The following is an 18,804-nucleotide window of genomic DNA, read 5'->3' as shown; positions in this document are numbered from 1 at the left end:
GCTAGCAGAAGAAGAGAAGGAAAGAAACATTCAAACTGAAAGAAAGGCGAAGCGCTCTTCAATGGGGTCCCCCGTTTCCCGCCATTTTACTTAAAAAAAATAAAAAAAATAAATAAAAAAAAAAGAATTGGGGCCAGGGTTGTGTGTGTGTGTGTGTCTCTCTCTCTCTCTCTCTCTCTCTCTCTCTCTCTCTCTCTCTCTCTCTCTCTCTCTCTCTCTCTCTCTCTCTCTCTCTCTCTCTCTCTCTCTCTCTCTCTCTGTCTCTCTGTGCCTCTGTGTCTGTGACCTTCTTTTTATCCACAGACAGCCCTCGAAAACTTGGAAGAGTGGGTTCCGGGAGCACCCGCGGGAACCCTGCCTAGAGTGCACAGAGTGTGTCTCGGGCCCCGACCTCTTGACTTCCATATGACTCTGGTTTCTCTTCATTACGCACAAGCCTTTCGCCTTTTACTAAAGACTTCCGTGGAGAGGAACACTTACGAGTTCAACGTATTTTTGGAGCGGCTTTGCTTCTTGCAGAGCCCGGTATCTTGTTTCAAGGGAAATTGACAGAGATGGGCCAGGATAGTGACTTAAAGACGCATTAGCGACTTTTTCCAAAAAACACCTGCCTGTTTGTTGCCAGGGAAACGGTGGTTGGTTGGTTGGTTGGTTGGTTGAGTGGGGGTTGGAGGGAGAGAGGAGCTGGCTTTTGCCAACCCACCCGCTGAGGTCTGTCGAGACCCCCGGGGGTCCGGCGGTTTCAGGGTTCCATTTGTGGGTTATCGCTTCTCGGCCTTTCGGCTAGGACCAAGCTTGGTACTGCGGTGCCCCAGAGCTCGCCTAGTTGAAAGCCGAAGGCCGGAGGGCGGTAAAGGTTGGAATAGAGGCTTCTTTATTTTGAGAGAGCTTTTTTTGAGAAATGGCGGAAAATATTCCCAAAAGATCGGTCCCGGGGATCGGATTAGCAAACACCGTAAGGTTTGCGTGGTGCAATAAGGAGATGGAGCCAGTCGGGAGAGAAACCTTTGGAAGGACGGTCCTGATGGGAATTTTGAAATTGGAGGTCAAGGACGTTTTGTGTCTGCAGGGTAACCCGAATGAGAAGGCTTATGATGTGACTTTCTACACGGAGGAGATGCATGATGCGATCATGAAGAGGGCAAGAGCTGTGGGAGATAAGAGGCCAATGAGTTTTTACGAGGTCTCAAGCCTAGCAAAGAACAATTTTAGGCTGGTGACTGTCAATATATACAACCCACACGTGAAAGACGAGGATGTAAGGGCTTTTTTGGGGAGATTTATGGACAGGGTCTCCTCCCCGAAGCTCCTCAGGGACTCCCTGGGGTTCTGGAATGGGAGGAGAGGTTTCCAGGCCCTTCTCAGGGAGGACCCGGGGGGTCTGGGTGGATACCTTCATCCTCCGGCCATGTTCTCCCTGGGGGCTGACAGGGGGACTCTGTACTACGCACGTCAGCCCCCGTTCTGCAGGCGCTGTATGGCCTACGGCCATGTCCTCGCCTCGTGCAGCACAAAGAAGTGTAGATTTTGCGGATCTGCTGAGCACGAGGCGAAGGACTGTGACGAGCCCAAGGCGTGCCACGGGTGTGGCTTGTCGTCACACCTGTGGCGGGAGTGCCCGGCTCGTAAAGGGTCATACGCGTCTGCGGCTGGAGGGGGAGCAGGGGCGGGGGATGGGGGACGAAGAGGAAGAGGGGGCCCAGAAACAGGATCAGGCCCAGAAGAAAAGGCCACAAGGAAGGAGGAGGGGGCGCAAAAGGCACGGAGAGAAGAAGGGAAAAGGAGCGAGAAGGATGGAGCAGAAGGAGAGGAGGGGCAGAAGGCGGAAGGAGAAAACGGAGTGGAGAGGCAGGAGAAGGCGACAGAGGAGAGAGAGGAGGAGGAGGATGGTGCGGCAACAGGAACAGAGGGAGATTTGGAACAGGGAGAAGTAGTAGGGGAATGGGGGGAGTGTGAGATGTCGAGTGCCCGAGTGGAGGAGCTGAGGGGGATGGTCGAGGGGCTGGCGGGGGAGGGAGGCGTTGTCTCTCCTTTGCAGCCCATAAAAAAGAAGAAAGCGAAGAGGAGGGCGCCCGTTATAGAAGGGAAGAAAGGGGAGGGGGAGGCCAAGAGGCAGATGGGGGAAAAGGGGGTTAAGGCGGGGGAAACTTCCGGGACCTTGTTGGCCTCTTTGGATTCTGGGACGCCAGGGGAACTGGATCCACCAAGCGGGGGGCTGGGGTGGGAACCTGGGGGTTCGCAGTCCATTTTCGACGACACAAAGTCCCCTTTTTACTGCCCGGCAAGCAGGGGGGCAGGAGAAATGGAGGATTTGGGTGGCCAAGGCAGGATGCAGGGCATCGGGGTGGCTAACACCTTACCTGGGTCCTGGATTGGGTTGATGGAGGGAGACGGGGGGGCGTCACAAGAGGGGAACATGTCCCCGCTGGAGGAGATGGAGCAGGGGAGCATCGGGTGAGCCTCCTTTTTATTTGGGTGTTATGGGAGAAAGGGTTTTGTATTGGTTTAATTTAAAATTAATATTTCTGTTTCCTTTCTTAGTTTAAATGTTAGGGGGTTAAGAGACTATGTTAAAAGGAGGGCGGTGTTTAGTTTTTTAGAGGGGGTAGGTTTTGATTTTTGTTTCTTACAGGAGGTTCACCTGAGGGATGGAGGGGATGTTGAGAGGTTTAGGAGGGAGTGGGTAAAGGGAGATTCATTGTGGGGCATAGGTGGGGTGCACTCGACGGGGGTAGGGATTTTGTTCGGGAATAAGGAGGTTAAAATAGAGGGCACTTTCTTGGTAATGCAGGGTAGAGTTTTGGGGGTGGATGTCAAGTATAGGGAGATTAGATATAGGTTATTTGGGGTGTATGGGCCACAGGTGGCGGCAGACAGGAGGGAGATGGTGGACTGTCTGGCGCCCCTGTGTGTTACTAACAGGCACTTGGTGATAGGGGGTGATTTCAACATAGATTTAGGGATAGGGGGGGATAGTAGTGCAGGCGCCATCACCGGGCTAATGGCTTGCCATGGTCTGGTTGATGGCGGCCTGCACACTGCTCCGGCAATGGTCGGTCCTACATGGCGCAACTCCAGGGGGGTTGCGCGGAGGCTCGACTACATTTTTGTATCCAGGTCTTTGGGTCAGTTGTCTGGGCGTCTGTTGCCTGTTTTCTTTTCGGATCATGACGGGGTGCTCCTGCAGGTGGGGTCGCCAGTCTGCCTCTTCGGTAGGGGGTACTGGAAATTAGATCGGGATTTACTGGATGAGCAAGGTTTTGTTAATGCCGTTACAGGGGTGTTTCGGGGGCTTGAAGGCCTCCGGCCCATGTGTGAGGGGGTGTTAGAGTGGTGGGATTTAGTAAAGGTAAGGATTAGGGCCTTTATTATAGGATATGGTAAGAGGAAAAAAAGGGAGGAAAGGAGGGAGGTGGATCATATCCAAAGGTTGCTCGAACTCGAGTACGAGGCAGGCAACCTCGGCGGGTCGATTGACTGGGAGAGAACCACAGCCCTGAAGGCGCAGCTCAGGGAGCTGCAGGAGCAGAAGGCTCGAGCTTTCCTGGAGCGTGCACATAGTGGCTTTTTAGAACATAATGAGACTTGTTCCGCTATGTTCTTTAAGTCGGTTAGGGCCAGGCAGAGTAGGAAGGTAATGCATGGAGTTAGAGAAGAAGATGGTAGTGTAGTAAGTAAACCAGAGGAGATGGTCAGGGTGACAACTGAGCATTTCCGAGGTTTATTTAAGGAAAGGGAAATAGATGTAGAGCAGGGAAATGTGTTTTTAGAACACTTGTCCCGGCGGTTGCCGGAGGACATTAGAGACGTGATGGAGGCCCAGATCTCACTAGAAGAGGTTGAGAGCGCTCTTAGGAGGATGGGTAAAGGGAAGGTGCCTGGGATGGATGGGCTGCCGGCTGAGTTTTACCTCAAGTTTTGGGGTATACTTGGACCGGTGGTACTCGAAGTCTTGAAGGCCATCCTTGAGACGGGGGTCCCGGGGGGATCAATGGCTGTTGGTGTGCTGTCACTTCTTTACAAGAAGGGGGACGCAACAGACCTTGGCAACTGGCGGCCATTGACCATGCTGTGTGTAGACTACAAGTTGCTTGCAAAGGTCTTAGCGGACCGGTTGCGCACAGCCCTTCCCTACGTCGTCCATGAGGATCAGACGTGCGGGGTAGAGGGACGCTCTATTAGATGGAACCTTCAGTTGATCAGGGACTCCATCGCCTGGGTTGAAGATAGAGGTCTGCCTTTAATGGTAGCAGCGCTAGATCAGGCGAAAGCCTTTGATCGCTTGAATAGATCTTTTGTATTCAGGGTGTTAGATAGATTAGGATTTGGGGAGAAGTATATAGGATGGATCCGTACATTATATGTCGGAGCGGGGTGTCGAGTAAGCGTAAACGGTCACTTGGGTGACGTTTTTGACCTCTCGTCTGGGGTCAGGCAGGGGTGCCCGCTCTCGGCACTCCTCTTCGTTCTGTACATGGAGCCTCTGGGGACTGCCATTAGGGCAGACACAGGGGTGGAGGGCTTGTTGATCCCTGGAAGCGGTGGGCTGCGTGTTAAGATGACGCAGTACGCTGACGACACTTCCTTGCTGTTATGCAAGGACTCGTGCCTGACAAGGTCCCTTGCCATCATTGGGGATTTCACCCGAGCGTCGGGGGCGGTTCTGAACATGCAAAGTCTTCCGTTAAGTTTTTCGGAAGATGGCGCGGTAGAACGGATGTGCCCGGGGGGTTATCTCTCTGTGAGGGGGCCCTGAGGATTCTCGGGGTCCATTTTGAGACCTCTGGCTCAGCGACGCTGAACTGGAACATGAAGATCGCAGTGGTACAGAGGAAGCTAGCAATGTGGAAGGCTAGGTCTTTGTCCTTTATAGGTAAGGTCCTGGTCCTAAAGGTGGATGTATTGCCATCTCTTTTGTATTTGGCATACATCTACCCATTGCCGGCTTGTCTGAGGAGGCCTCTAGTGAGGCTTGTGTTTCAGTTCATGTGGGGTGGCAGGTACGAGTGGGTCGCCAGGGCGCGCATGCTCTGTCCCATCGGGGAGGGAGGTAGGGGGGTACCAAACATCCCCCTCAAGCTGGACACAATTTTTGTGTCCTTTCCTGTTGACAGAGCTGGCTCATCCGGTGATACACCCGTCCGGTTACCTCCTGCGGGTGTTCTTCTCGTACCAAGCGAGAAGCGTAATGGTGTGGTCTAACACGGGTCCTCGGGCGGAACAGCTGCCGTGGCACTTTGGCCATGCGGCCAAGTGGCTGCGTGCGCACCCCGAGGTTGAAGTTGCCCGAGTAGGTTTAGACCACAGGCACCTGTACGAGGAGGTCAGGCAGGCAGGGAGTCCTGCGCCTGTAGCGGGCATCTCGTCAGTGGTCTGGGAGGGAGTGCAGGCGCGGGGCCTGGACAACAGGCTCAAGGACCTGAATTGGTTGAGCCTCCACAAGTGCTTGCCGGTACGTTCCATCATGTACCGGCATAGCTTGGCGCGATCCTCCACCTGCCCAAGATCTGCTTGTGGCAGGGAGGAGACTGTGCGCCATGCCTTCTGGGACTGTGCCTTTGCCGGAGTGGTATGGGCTAGGGCACGGGTGTTGATAGGTATGGTTAGGAGTGATTTTGTGGTGACTTGGGCTAGGTTAGAGCGAGGTGTAGGGAGAGCGAGGGGAACAGATAGGGATAGGTTTCTGCTCTGGCTTCTCATGAGCCTCTTTAAACGGGGGCTGTGGGAAGCCAGGCAGAATTTGGTAAAGACAGGGAGAGATTGGGGGGTGGAAGGGATAGTGAGGAGGGTGGAAGGAGATGTGAGAGGGAGGATGAAGAGGGAGGAGATAAAGTGGGGGCAGCATGCGGCACGGGAGAGGTGGAAAGGGGGTTTAGGGCTGGGAGTGTTAGATTGAGGTTTGTAAGGGGATAGATTAGGGAAGGGAAGATAGGGAAGGGTTAGGTATTGGTTAGGTATGACGGGGAGGGACGATGCTCCCCTGAGGTTTGTTTTTGTTTGGGTGTTTGGTGATGAAAATAGAATGATGAGAATTATGATTTTGTAAAGTATGAATGGTATTGAGTGTAATAAATTATTTTTTGTAAAAAAAAAAAAAAAAAATCTGTTCTTATCAGTTTAATATCTGATACGTCCCCCATCGGGGGACTACATATTAAATGGATTTTTCGAACAGGGAGTCGGAAATGGGGCTTGCTCCGTCCGCTCCACGCATCGACCCGGTATTGCAGTACCTCCGGGAACGGTGCAACACTTTTCTTCCGTTGTCAAGGAAAAATGCAAATTCACAAAGCTCTGTAAACAGCTGGCTAGCTAGCTAGCTGGCTAGCTAGCAGAAGAAGAGAAGGAAAGAAACATTCAAACTGAAAGAAAGGCGAAGCGCTCTTCAATGGGGTCCCCCGTTTCCCGCCATTTTACTTAAAAAAAAAAAAAAAAAAAAAAAAAAAAGAATTGGGGCCAGGATTGTGTGTGTCTCTCTCTCTCTCTCTCTCTCTCTCTCTCTCTCTCTCTCTCTCTCTCTCTCTCTCTCTCTCTCTCTCTCTCTCTCTCTCTCTCTCTCTCTCTCTCTCTCTCTCTCTCTCTCTCTCTCTCTCTCTCTGTCTCTCTGTGCCTCTGTGTCTGTGACCTTCTTTTTATCCACAGACAGCCCTCGAAAACTTGGAAGAGTGGGTTCCGGGAGCACCCGCGGGAACCCTGCCTAGAGTGCACAGAGTGTGTCTCGGGCCCCGACCTCTTGACTTCCATATGACTCTGGTTTCTCTTCATTACGCACAAGCCTTTCGCCTTTTACTAAAGACTTCCGTGGAGAGGAACACTTACGAGTTCAACGTATTTTTGGAGCGGCTTTGCTTCTTGCAGAGCCCGGTATCTTGTTTCAAGGGAAATTGACAGAGATGGGCCAGGATAGTGACTTAAAGACGCATTAGCGACTTTTTCCAAAAAACACCTGCCTGTTTGTTGCCAGGGAAACGGTGGTTGGTTGGTTGGTTGGTTGGTTGAGTGGGGGTTGGAGGGAGAGAGGAGCTGGCTTTTGCCAACCCACCCGCTGAGGTCTGTCGAGACCCCCGGGGGTCCGGCGGTTTCAGGGTTCCATTTGTGGGTTATCGCTTCTCGGCCTTTTGGCTCAGATCAAGCTTGGTACCGAGGTGCCCCAGAGCTCGCTGAGTCAAAAGGTCGAAGGTAGGAAGGCGATAGGTTTTGGCAGGTATTTTTGTCTGGCAGTCTATTGGAAAGTTACTTTGGTTTTTGCCTTTTTGGAAAGAGCTATTTGAGGGTGCTTTTTACCTGGTGGAGATGGCACGGGATGCAACATACAAGTCGGTCCCTTGGGCTGGACTTGCCAACACCATACGTTTCGCATGGAAGGGGAAGGAGAGGGAGCCGATCGTAAGGGAGGCCTTTGGCAGGACGCTGCTGATGGGACAGCTGAAGCTTACGGTTAAGGAAGTGTTATGCCTCCAGGATAATCCTTTGGAGAGGGCATTTGATGTGACTTTGTATACAGAGGAGAAATACGAAGAAATGATGCGGAAGGCAAGAGAATTGGAGACTGAAAGCCCGATGTGTCACTACGTTGTCACAGGCCTGGCGAGGAGTAATTTAAGAGTGGTGACGGTTACAATGTATAACCCACATGTAAAGGACGATGAGGTGAGGGCCTTTCTGGGGAGATACCTGGACAGCATCTCCTCAGCAAGGCATATCAGAAAGATTCCCTTGGCTTTTGGAATGGGAGGAGATGTTTCAGGTCCTCCTCAGGGAGGACCCAAAAGGATTGGATGGTTACCTCCATCCTCCGGCAATGTTCTCCCTGGGGGCTGACAGGGGGACATTGTTTTATGCCCGTCAGCCTCCGTTCTGCAGGCGGTGTATGGCCTATGGCCATACCCTGGCCTCGTGTAACACCAGGAGATGCAGGTTCTGTGGATCGGAAGAGCACGGGGCCGGGGACTGTGCCGAGCCGAAGAAATGCCACGGGTGTGGCTCGGTAGCGCACCTGTGGCGGGACTGCCCGGCTCGGCGGAGGTCATACGCGTCTGCAGCTGGGGGGGGAGCGAGAGCGGAGGATGGAGGAAGACGAGGAAGAGAGGAGACGGAAGAGGGGGGTGGAAGGACTGAGCAGAAGGAGTCGGAGAAAGGAGAAGAAAAAGAAGAGGAGAGAGCGGAGACAGAAGGAGAGGTGGATGGGATAGTAGGAGAGGAGGCCGGGACAGAAGGAGAGGTGGCCGGGATGGAAGGAGAGATGGACGGGACAGAAGGAGAGGTGGTCGGAATAGAGGAAGGGAAGGAGGTGGAAGGAGAAAAGAAGAAGAAAAAGAAGAAGAAGACGGCGACGAGGATGGAGGAGAGGGAGGAGACGGAGAGATCAGAGGAGACAACAGTGGAGAGGAAGGAGGTGGAGGAGATTACGGAGAAGGAACCGGAAGGAGAGGCGGAAGGACGAAGGGGCGTGAAGGATTGGAGAGACAGTGAAGCGGCGAGGGCAAGGGTGGAGGAGTTGAGAGGGATGGTGAGGGAACTGGTAGAGAGAGAATGGGGAAAGGGAAAGGAGAGGGCAAGCACTGTGGGTGTCGCTACAGGGGATGAACCTGTGCTCAATACACCTCCGAGCAAGAGGCAAAAGAAGGTGGTGAGGAGGAGGGGTGGAAAGAAGGGGGGGGAGGCACAACGGGGGGATGGGGAGGTAGCGGGGCCCTCGTGGGCTCCGTCTTCTACAACTTTCAAGCCCCTGGCTGATCTGGACCTCCCAGGTATGGCCAATACATGGATGATGGAGGGAGAGACAGGGTTTTTATTTGGGGGTGTGACATCCCCGGTCAGGAGTCCAGAGGAGGGGGCGATGGATTTGAGTGGGGGGAATGTGCCGGGTGTTGTTGCTGTGTTCAGTGGAGGGGAGATGGTGGTTGAGGGGGGTGTTTTAGTGGATTTAGGAGTGGAGGTGGGTTCACAGGCAGCCGGGATGGAGAAGGGGAGCACTGGGTGAGTATTTGTTGTAATATAGGTGGAGTATACGGTAGGTTGTTGGAGTTTGGGTTTTGGATTTTGTTATAGTTTATTGGATTTGAAATGATTAGCTGTATTTGTTGATAGTAGATATTTAAGTTGATGGAATTATGGATGATTATTGTTTGGTTTTTGAAAAGTAATAAATATATATTTTGTAAAAAAAATCTGTTCTTATCAGTTTAATATCTGATACGTCCCCCATCGGGGGACTACATATTAAATGGATTTTTCGAACAGGGAGTCGGAAATGGGGCTTGCTCCGTCCGCTCCACGCATCGACCCGGTATTGCAGTACCTCCGGGAACGGTGCAACACTTTTCTTCCGTTGTCAAGGAAAAATGCAAATTCACAAAGCTCTGTAAACAGCTGGCTAGCTAGCTAGCTGGCTAGCTAGCAGAAGAAGAGAAGGAAAGAAACATTCAAACTGAAAGAAAGGCGAAGCGCTCTTCAATGGGGTCCCCCGTTTCCCGCCATTTTACTTAAAAAAAAAAAAAAAAAAAAAAAAAAAAAAGAATTGGGGCCAGGGTTGTGTGTGTGTGTGTGTCTCTCTCTCTCTCTCTCTCTCTCTCTCTCTCTCTCTCTCTCTCTCTCTCTCTCTCTCTCTCTCTCTCTCTCTCTCTCTCTCTCTCTCTCTCTCTCTCTCTCTCTCTCTCTCTCTCTCTGTCTCTCTGTGCCTCTGTGTCTGTGACCTTCTTTTTATCCACAGACAGCCCTCGAAAACTTGGAAGAGTGGGTTCCGGGAGCACCCGCGGGAACCCTGCCTAGAGTGCACAGAGTGTGTCTCGGGCCCCGACCTCTTGACTTCCATATGACTCTGGTTTCTCTTCATTACGCACAAGCCTTTCGCCTTTTACTAAAGACTTCCGTGGAGAGGAACACTTACGAGTTCAACGTATTTTTGGAGCGGCTTTGCTTCTTGCAGAGCCCGGTATCTTGTTTCAAGGGAAATTGACAGAGATGGGCCAGGATAGTGACTTAAAGACGCATTAGCGACTTTTTCCAAAAAACACCTGCCTGTTTGTTGCCAGGGAAACGGTGGTTGGTTGGTTGGTTGGTTGGTTGAGTGGGGGTTGGAGGGAGAGAGGAGCTGGCTTTTGCCAACCCACCCGCTGAGGTCTGTCGAGACCCCCGGGGGTCCGGCGGTTTCAGGGTTCCATTTGTGGGTTATCGCTTCTCGGCCTTTTGGCTCAGATCAAGCTTGGTACCGAGGTGCCCCAGAGCTCGCTGAGTTGAAAGGTCGAAGGCCGGAGGGCGGTAAAGGTTTTGGAAAAATAGGCTTTCTTTATTTTTCTTTGGCTTCTTTAGAGAGCTTTTTTTCCGAAAAAATGGAGCAGCAAAGCAAAGAAGGATCGGTTCCGGGGATCGGATTAGCAAACACCTAAGGTTTGCGTGGAAGGAATAAGGAGATGGAGCCGTGGGGGAGAGAAACCTTTGGGAGGACGGTCCTGATGGGAATTTTGAAATTGGAGGTGAAGGATGTTTTGTGTCTGCAGGGTAACCCGAATGGAGAAGGCTTTGATGTGACTTTCCACACAGAAGAGAGCATGATGCGATCATGAAGAGGGCAAGTGAAGGGAGATAAGGAGAAGGCCCCTGTGCCATTACGAGGTGACCAGCCTGGCAAAGAACAATTTCAGGGTGGTCACCGTAAATATGTACAATCCGCACGTGAAAGGATGAGGATGTGAGGGCCTTTCTGGGGAGATACGGACAACGTCTCCTCAGCGAGGCTCCTCAGGGACTCCCTGGGGTTCTGGAACGGGAGGAGAGGTTTCCAGGCCCTTACTCAGGGAGGACCCGAAGGGTCTGGATGGCTACCTCCATCCTCCGGCCATGTTCTCCCTGGGGGCTGACAGGGGGACATTGTACTATGCACGTCAGCCCCCGTTCTGCAGGCGTTGTATGGCCTACGGCCATGTCCTGGCCTCGTGCAGCACCAAGAAGTGTCGATTTTGTGGGTCGGCTGAGCACGAGGCCAAGGACTGTGACGAGCCCAAGGCTTGCCACGGGTGTGGCTCGTCAGCACACCTGTGGCGGGATTGCCCGGCTCGTCACAGGTCATACGCGTCTGCAGCTGGAGGGGGAGCGGGGCGGGGGATGGGGGACGAGGAGTGAAGGAGGGGTGCGGATGACAGGATGGCACAGGGGAAAGAGGCCACAAGGAAGGAGGAGGGAAGCGCAAAAGGCACGGAGAGAAGAAGGAAAAGAAGGAGCGAGAAGGAATGAGGAAGGAGAGGTGGAAGGAAGGCGGAAGGAGAAAACGGAGTGGAGAGGCAGGGAGAAGGCGAAGAGGAGAGAGGGACGGAGGAGGATGGTGCGGCAACAGGAACAGAGGGAGTTTGGAACAGGGAGAAGGAGTAGGGGAGTGGGGGGAGTGTGAGCGAGTTCCCGAGTGGAGGAGCTGAGGGAGATGGTGGAGGGGCTGGCGGGGAGGGGACAGGCGTTGTCTCCCCTTTGCCGCCCATCTCCGAAGAAGAAAGGGAAGAAGGAGGGCGACTTGGAGGGAAGAAAGGGGAGGGGGAGGCCAAGAGGCAGGGGGATGGGGGAGGGGGTTAGGCGGGGGAGGGAAAGTCAGTCTGGCCTCTTGTTTGCCTCAGTTTGGATTCTCACAGCCAGGGGAGGGATCCACCAAGCAGGGGAGGATCTGGGGTGGTCCTGGGGGGGGGGATCTCAACTCCTGTTTGGGGAGGAAAGTCCCCTTTTCAGCCCGAGGCATAGCAGGGAGGGTTGGAGGAGAAATGGAGGATGGTGGTGTGGCCAAGGCCCAGGATGCAGGGCACTCGGCCTAACACCTTACCTGCATCCTGGGTTGGAGTTGATGGAGGAGGACGGGGGGGCGTCAGGTGAGGGGAGATGTCCCCGCCGGAGGGAGATGGACCAGGGGAGCATCGGGTGAGCCTCCTGTTTTTCTTTGTTTTGGGTGTTATTTGTTGAGGGTTTTGTTTTTTGTTGTTAATTTAAAATGGTTATTTCTGTTAAATTGTTTAGTTTAAATGTAAGGGGGTTGAGGGATTATGTTAAAAGGAGGGCGGTGTTTAGTTTTTTAGAGGGGTGGGTTTTGATTTTTGTTTTTTACAGGAGGTTCACCTGAGGGATGGAGGGGATGTTGAGAGGTTTAGGAGGGAGTGGGATAAGGGAGATTCGATTGTGGGGCATAGGAGGGGTGCACTCGACGGGAGTAGGGATTTTGTTTGGGAATAAGGAGGTTAAGGTAGAGGGCACTTTTGTTGGTAATGCAGGGTAGAGTTTTGGGGGTAGATGTCACTGTATAGGGAGATAGTAGGTATAGGTTATTTGGGGTGTATGGGCCACAGGTGGCGGCAGACAGGAGGGAGATGGTGGACTGTCTGGCGCCCCTGTGTGTTACAAATAGGCACTTGGTGATAGGAGGGGATTTTAACATAGATTTAGGGATAGGGAGGGGATAGTAGTGCAGGCGCCATCACCGGGCTAATGGCTTGCCATGGTCTGGTTGATGGTGGCCTGCACACTACTCCGGCAATGGTCGGTCCTACATGGCGCAACTCCAGGGGGGTTGCGCGGAGGCTCGACTACATTTTTATATCCAGGTCTTTGGGTCAGTTGTCTGGGCGCCTGTTGCCTGTGTTCTTCACGGATCACGACGGGGTGTTCCTGCAGGTGGGGTCGCCAGTCTGCCTCTTCGGTAGGGGGTACTGGAAGTTAGATCGGGATATACTGGAGGAGCAGGCTTTTGTTGATGCATTTTTTTGGGTGTTTCGGAGGCTTGACGGCCTCCGGTCCATGTGCGAGGGGGTGTTAGAGTGGTGGGATTTAGTGAAGGTGAGGATTAGGGCTTTTATAATAGGATATTGTAAAAGGAAAAAAAGGGAGGAAAGGAGGGAGGTGGATCGTATCCAAAGGTCAATCGAACTCGAGTACGAGGCAGGCAACCTCGGAGGGTCGATTGACTGGGAGAGATCCGATGCACTAAAGGCGCAGCTCAGTGAGCTGCAGGAGCAGAAGGCTCGAGCTTTCCTGGAGCGTGCGCATAGTGGCTTTCTAGAACATAATGAGACTTGTTCCGCTATGTTCTTTAAGTCGGTTAGGGCCAGGCAGAGTAGGAAGGTAATGCATGGCGTTAGGGAAGAAAATGGGAGTGTAGTAATTAAACCAGAGGAGATGGTCAGGGTGACAACTGATCATTTCCGAGGTTTATTTAAGGAAAGGGAAATAGATGTAGAGCAGGGAAATGTGTTTTTAGAACACTTGTCCCGGCGGACATTAGAGACGTGATGGAGCCCCAGATCTCACTAGAAGAGGTTGAGAGCGCTCTTAGGAGGATGGGAAAAGGGAAGGTGCCTGGGATGGATGGGCTGCCGGCTGAGTTTTACCTCAAGTTTTGGGGTATACTTGGACCGGTGGTCCTCGAAGTCTTGAAGGCCATCCTTGAGACGGGGGTCCCGGGGGGATCAATGGCGGTTGGTGTGCTGTCACTTCTTTATAAGAAGGGGGAAGCAACTGACCTTGGCAACTGGCAGCCGTTGACCATGCTGTGCGTAGATTACAAGATACTTGCAAAGGTTTTAGCAGACCGGTTGCGCACAGCCCTTCCCTACGTCATCCATGAGGATCAGACGTGCGGGGTAGAGGGCCGCTCTATAAGATGGAACCTACAGTTGATTAGGGACTCCATCGCCTGGGTTGAAGATAGAGGGCTGCCTTTAATGGTAGCAGCGCTAGATCAGGCGAAAGCCTTTGATCGCGTGAATAGATCCTTTCTATTCAGGGTATTAGGTAGATTAGGATTTGGGGAGAAGTTTATAGGATGGATCCGTACATTATATGTCGGAGCGGGGTGTCGAGTTAGTGTAAATAGTCACTTAGGTGACGTTTTTGACCTCTCGTCTGGGGTCAGGCAGGGATGCCCACTCTCGGCCCTCCTCTTCGTACTGTACATGGAGCCTCTGGGGGCTGCCATTAGGGCAGACACAGGGGTGGAGGGCTTGTTGATCCCTGGGAGCGGTGGGCTGCGTGTTAAGATGACGCAGTACGCCGACGACACTTCCTTGCTGTTGTGCAAGGACTCGTGCCTGACAAGGTCTCTTGCCATCATTGGGGATTTCACCCAAGCGTCGGGGGCGGTTCTGAATCATGCAAAGTCTTCCGTTAAGTTTTTCGGAAGATGGCGCGGTAGAACGGATGTGCCCGGGGGGTTATCTCTCTGTGAGGGGGCCCTGAGGATTCTCGGGGTCCATTTTGAGACCTCTGGCTCAGCGACGCTGAACTGGAACATGGGTATTGCAGTGGTACAGAAGAAGTTGGCAATGTGGAAGGCTAGGTCTTTGTCCTTTATAGGTAAGGTCCTGGTCCTAAAGGTGGATGTATTGCCATCTCTTTTGTACTTGGCGTACATCTACCCATTGCCGGCTTGTCTGAGGAGGCCTCTAGTGAGGCTTGTGTTTCAGTTCATGTGGGGTGGCAGGTACGAGTGGGTCGCCAGGGCGCGCATGCTCTGTCCCATCGGGGAGGGAGGTAGGGGGGTACCACATCTCCCCCTCAAGCTGGACGCAATTTTTGTTTCTTTCGTGTTGACGGAGCTTGCTCATCCGGTTATACACCCGTCCGGTTACCTCCTGCGGGTGTTCTTCTCGTATCAGGCGAGAAGCGTAATGGTGTGGTCTAACGCGGGTCCTCGGGCGGAACAGCTGCCGTGGCACTTTGGCCATGCGGCCAAGTGGCTGCGTGCGCACCCCGAGGTTGAAGTTGCCCGAGTAGGTTTAGACCACAGGCACCTGTACGAGGAGGTCAGGCAGGCAGGGAGTCCTGCGCCTGTAGCGGGCATCTCGTCAGTGGTCTGGGAGGGAGTGCAGGCGCGGGGCCTGGACAACAGGCTCAAGGACCTGAATTGGTTGAGCCTCCACAAGTGCTTGCCGGTACGTTCCATCATGTACCGGCATAGTTTGTCGCGATCCTCCACCTGTCCAAGATCTGCTTGTGGCAGGGAGGAGACTGTGCGCCATGCCTTCTGGGACTGTGCCTTTGCCGGACTAGTCTGGGCTAGGGCACGGGTGTTGCTAGGTATGGTTAGGAGCGATTTTGTGGTGACTTGGGCTAGGTTAGAGCGAGGCGTAGGGAGAGCGAGGGGAACGGATAGGGACAGGTTTCTGCTCTGGCTTCTCATGAGTCTCTTTAAAAGGGGGCTGTGGGAAGCCAGGCAGAATTTAGTTAAGACAGGGAGAGATTGGGGGGTGGAAGGGATAGTGAGGAGGGTGGAAGGTGATGTGAGGGGGAGGATGAAGAGGGAGGAGATAAAGTGGGGGCAGCATGCGGCACGGGAGAGGTGGAAGGGGGGATTAGGGCTGGGAGTGTTAGAGTGAGGTTTGTAAGGGGATAGATTAGGGAAGGGAAGATAGGGAAGGGTTAGGTATTGGTTAGGTATGACGGGGAGGGACGATGCTCCCCTGAGGTTTGTTTTTGTTTGGGTGTTTGGTGATTTAAAATAAAATACCATGAATGAGAAAGTATGATTTTGTAAAGAATGAATGGTATTGAGTGTAAATAAATTATTTTTTGTAAAAAAAAAAAAAAAATCTGTTCTTATCAGTTTAATATCTGATACGTCCCCCATCGGGGGACTACATATTAAATGGATTTTTCGAACAGGGAGTCGGAAATGGGGCTTGCTCCGTCCGCTCCACGCATCGACCCGGTATTGCAGTACCTCCGGGAACGGTGCAACACTTTTCTTCCGTTGTCAAGGAAAAATGCAAATTCACAAAGCTCTGTAAACAGCTGGCTAGCTAGCTAGCTGGCTAGCTAGCAGAAGAAGAGAAGGAAAGAAACATTCAAACTGAAAGAAAGGCGAAGCGCTCTTCAATGGGGTCCCCCGTTTCCCGCCATTTTACTTAAAAAAAAAAAAAAAAAATAAAAAAAAAAGAATTGGGGCCAGGGTTGTGTGTGTGTGTGTGTCTCTCTCTCTCTCTCTCTCTCTCTCTCTCTCTCTCTCTCTCTCTCTCTCTCTCTCTCTCTCTCTCTCTCTCTCTCTCTCTCTCTCTCTCTCTCTCTCTCTCTCTCTCTCTCTCTCTGTGCCTCTGTGTCTGTGACCTTCTTTTTATCCACAGACAGCCCTCGAAAACTTGGAAGAGTGGGTTCCGGGAGCACCCGCGGGAACCCTGCCTAGAGTGCACAGAGTGTGTCTCGGGCCCCGACCTCTTGACTTCCATATGACTCTGGTTTCTCTTCATTACGCACAAGCCTTTCGCCTTTTACTAAAGACTTCCGTGGAGAGGAACACTTACGAGTTCAACGTATTTTTGGAGCGGCTTTGCTTCTTGCAGAGCCCGGTATCTTGTTTCAAGGGAAATTGACAGAGATGGGCCAGGATAGTGACTTAAAGACGCATTAGCGACTTTTTCCAAAAAACACCTGCCTGTTTGTTGCCAGGGAAACGGTGGTTGGTTGGTTGGTTGGTTGGTTGAGTGGGGGTTGGAGGGAGAGAGGAGCTGGCTTTTGCCAACCCACCCGCTGAGGTCTGTCGAGACCCCCGGGGGTCCGGCGGTTTCAGGGTTCCATTTGTGGGTTATCGCTTCTCGGCCTTTTGGCTCAGATCAAGTGTAGTATCTGTTCTTATCAGTTTAATATCTGATACGTCCCCCATCGGGGGACTACATATTAAATGGATTTTTCGAACAGGGAGTCGGAAATGGGGCTTGCTCCGTCCGCTCCACGCATCGACCCGGTATTGCAGTACCTCCGGGAACGGTGCAACACTTTTCTTCCGTTGTCAAGGAAAAATGCAAATTCACAAAGCTCTGTAAACAGCTGGCTAGCTAGCTAGCTGGCTAGCTAGCAGAAGAAGAGAAGGAAAGAAACATTCAAACTGAAAGAAAGGCGAAGCGCTCTTCAATGGGGTCCCCCGTTTCCCGCCATTTTACTTAAAAAAAAAAAAAAAAAAAAAAAAAAAAAAGAATTGGGGCCAGGATTGTGTGTGTGTGTCTCTCTCTCTCTCTCTCTCTCTCTCTCTCTCTCTCTCTCTCTCTCTCTCTCTCTCTCTCTCTCTCTCTCTCTCTCTCTCTCTCTCTCTCTCTCTCTCTCTCTCTCTCTCTCTCTCTCTGTCTCTCTGTGCCTCTGTGTCTGTGACCTTCTTTTTATCCACAGACAGCCCTCGAAAACTTGGAAGAGTGGGTTCCGGGAGCACCCGCGGGAACCCTGCCTAGAGTGCACAGAGTGTGTCTCGGGCCCCGACCTCTTGACTTCCATATGACTCTGGTTTCTCTTCATTACGCACAAGCCTTTCGCCTTTTACTAAAGACTTCCGTGGAGAGGAACACTTACGAGTTCAACGTATTTTTGGAGCGGCTTTGCTTCTTGCAGAGCCCGGTATCTTGTTTCAAGGGAAATTGACAGAGATGGGCCAGGATAGTGACTTAAAGACGCATTAGCGACTTTTTCCAAAAAACACCTGCCTGTTTGTTGCCAGGGAAACGGTGGTTGGTTGGTTGGTTGGTTGGTTGAGTGGGGGTTGGAGGGAGAGAGGAGCTGGCTTTTGCCAACCCACCCGCTGAGGTCTGTCGAGACCCCCGGGGGTCCGGCGGTTTCAGGGTTCCATTTGTGGGTTATCGCTTCTCGGCCTTTTGGCTCAGATCAAGTGTAGTATCTGTTCTTATCAGTTTAATATCTGATACGTCCCCCATCGGGGGACTACATATTAAATGGATTTTTCGAACAGGGAGTCGGAAATGGGGCTTGCTCCGTCCGCTCCACGCATCGACCCGGTATTGCAGTACCTCCGGGAACGGTGCAACACTTTTCTTCCGTTGTCAAGGAAAAATGCAAATTCACAAAGCTCTGTAAACAGCTGGCTAGCTAGCTAGCTGGCTAGCTAGCAGAAGAAGAGAAGGAAAGAAACATTCAAACTGAAAGAAAGGCGAAGCGCTCTTCAATGGGGTCCCCCGTTTCCCGCCATTTTACTTAAAAAAAAAAAAAAAAATAAAAAAAAAAGAATTGGGGCCAGGATTGTGTGTGTGTGTGTCTCTCTCTCTCTCTCTCTCTCTCTCTCTCTCTCTCTCTCTCTCTCTCTCTCTCTCTCTCTCTCTCTCTCTCTCTCTCTCTCTCTCTCTCCTCTGTGTCTCTGTGCCTCTGTGTCTGTGACCTTCTTTTTATCCACAGACAGCCCTCGAAAACTTGGAAGAGTGGGTTCCGGGAGCACCCGCGGGAACCCTGCCTAGAGTGCACAGAGTGTGTCTCGGGCCCCGACCTCTTGACTTCCATATGACTCTGGTTTCTCTTCATTACGCACAAGCCTTTCGCCTTTTACTAAAGACTTCCGTGGAGAGGAACACTTACGAGTTCAACGTATTTTTGGAGCGGCTTTGCTTCTTGCAGAGCCCGGTATCTTGTTTCAAGGGAAATTGACAGAGATGGGCCAGGATAGTGACTTAAAGACGCATTAGCGACTTTTTCCAAAAAACACCTGCCTGTTTGTTGCCAGGGAAACGGTGGTTGGTTGGTTGGTTGGTTGGTTGAGTGGGGGTTGGAGGGAGAGAGGAGCTGGCTTTTGCCAACCCACCCGCTGAGGTCTGTCGAGACCCCCGGGGGTCCGGCGGTTTCAGGGTTCCATTTGTGGGTTATCGCTTCTCGGCCTTTTGGCTCAGATCAAGCTGGGTCCTGAGGTGCCCCAGAGCCCGCTGAGCCAAAAGGTCGAAGGACGAGCGGAAGGGAGTTTTTTCGTTTTTTGGAAAATTGTTGATATTTAATTTCCAATTGTCTTTTTTGTATTTTGGCTTCTTGTTTTTGGAAGAGAGCTTTTTTTTCTCGTTGCGGGGATGGAGCAGCAGA

General features: G+C 52.2%; 9 non-coding genes and 2 pseudogenes across 9 annotated transcripts; all 11 read left to right on the top strand.

The window, feature by feature from the left end:
• Positions 1 to 406: 406 nt before the first annotated feature.
• LOC139396581 (U5 spliceosomal RNA) lies at positions 407 to 523 on the top strand. Its single transcript, XR_011630788.1, has one exon. It is a non-coding gene; the product is annotated as a U5 spliceosomal RNA (small nuclear RNA).
• Positions 524 to 6,072: 5,549 nt separating this feature from the next.
• Positions 6,073 to 6,255, top strand: LOC139396548 (U2 spliceosomal RNA). Its single transcript, XR_011630760.1, has one exon. It is a non-coding gene; the product is annotated as a U2 spliceosomal RNA (small nuclear RNA).
• A 490-nt stretch (positions 6,256 to 6,745) lies between these two features.
• LOC139396580 (U5 spliceosomal RNA) lies at positions 6,746 to 6,862 on the top strand. Its single transcript, XR_011630787.1, has one exon. It is a non-coding gene; the product is annotated as a U5 spliceosomal RNA (small nuclear RNA).
• Positions 6,863 to 9,151: 2,289 nt separating this feature from the next.
• Positions 9,152 to 9,323, top strand: LOC139396553 (U2 spliceosomal RNA; annotated as a pseudogene).
• Positions 9,324 to 9,815: 492 nt separating this feature from the next.
• LOC139396579 (U5 spliceosomal RNA) lies at positions 9,816 to 9,932 on the top strand. Its single transcript, XR_011630786.1, has one exon. It is a non-coding gene; the product is annotated as a U5 spliceosomal RNA (small nuclear RNA).
• Positions 9,933 to 15,529: 5,597 nt separating this feature from the next.
• On the top strand, positions 15,530 to 15,710 carry LOC139396541 (U2 spliceosomal RNA; annotated as a pseudogene).
• A 481-nt stretch (positions 15,711 to 16,191) lies between these two features.
• On the top strand, positions 16,192 to 16,308 carry LOC139396578 (U5 spliceosomal RNA). Its single transcript, XR_011630785.1, has one exon. It is a non-coding gene; the product is annotated as a U5 spliceosomal RNA (small nuclear RNA).
• A 240-nt stretch (positions 16,309 to 16,548) lies between these two features.
• On the top strand, positions 16,549 to 16,739 carry LOC139396582 (U2 spliceosomal RNA). The gene has a single exon (XR_011630789.1). It is a non-coding gene; the product is annotated as a U2 spliceosomal RNA (small nuclear RNA).
• Positions 16,740 to 17,227: 488 nt separating this feature from the next.
• Positions 17,228 to 17,344, top strand: LOC139396577 (U5 spliceosomal RNA). Its single transcript, XR_011630784.1, has one exon. It is a non-coding gene; the product is annotated as a U5 spliceosomal RNA (small nuclear RNA).
• A 240-nt stretch (positions 17,345 to 17,584) lies between these two features.
• LOC139396573 (U2 spliceosomal RNA) lies at positions 17,585 to 17,775 on the top strand. Its single transcript, XR_011630780.1, has one exon. It is a non-coding gene; the product is annotated as a U2 spliceosomal RNA (small nuclear RNA).
• A 463-nt stretch (positions 17,776 to 18,238) lies between these two features.
• Positions 18,239 to 18,355, top strand: LOC139396576 (U5 spliceosomal RNA). The gene has a single exon (XR_011630783.1). It is a non-coding gene; the product is annotated as a U5 spliceosomal RNA (small nuclear RNA).
• Positions 18,356 to 18,804: the final 449 nt, after the last annotated feature.

This window comes from Oncorhynchus clarkii, unplaced genomic scaffold, assembly GCF_045791955.1.
Source record: "Oncorhynchus clarkii lewisi isolate Uvic-CL-2024 unplaced genomic scaffold, UVic_Ocla_1.0 unplaced_contig_2039_pilon_pilon, whole genome shotgun sequence".
NCBI lineage: Eukaryota > Metazoa > Chordata > Actinopteri > Salmoniformes > Salmonidae > Oncorhynchus > Oncorhynchus clarkii.
The sequence above is the reverse complement of the archived record's forward strand: the minus strand, read 5'-3'. Positions and strand labels throughout refer to the sequence as shown.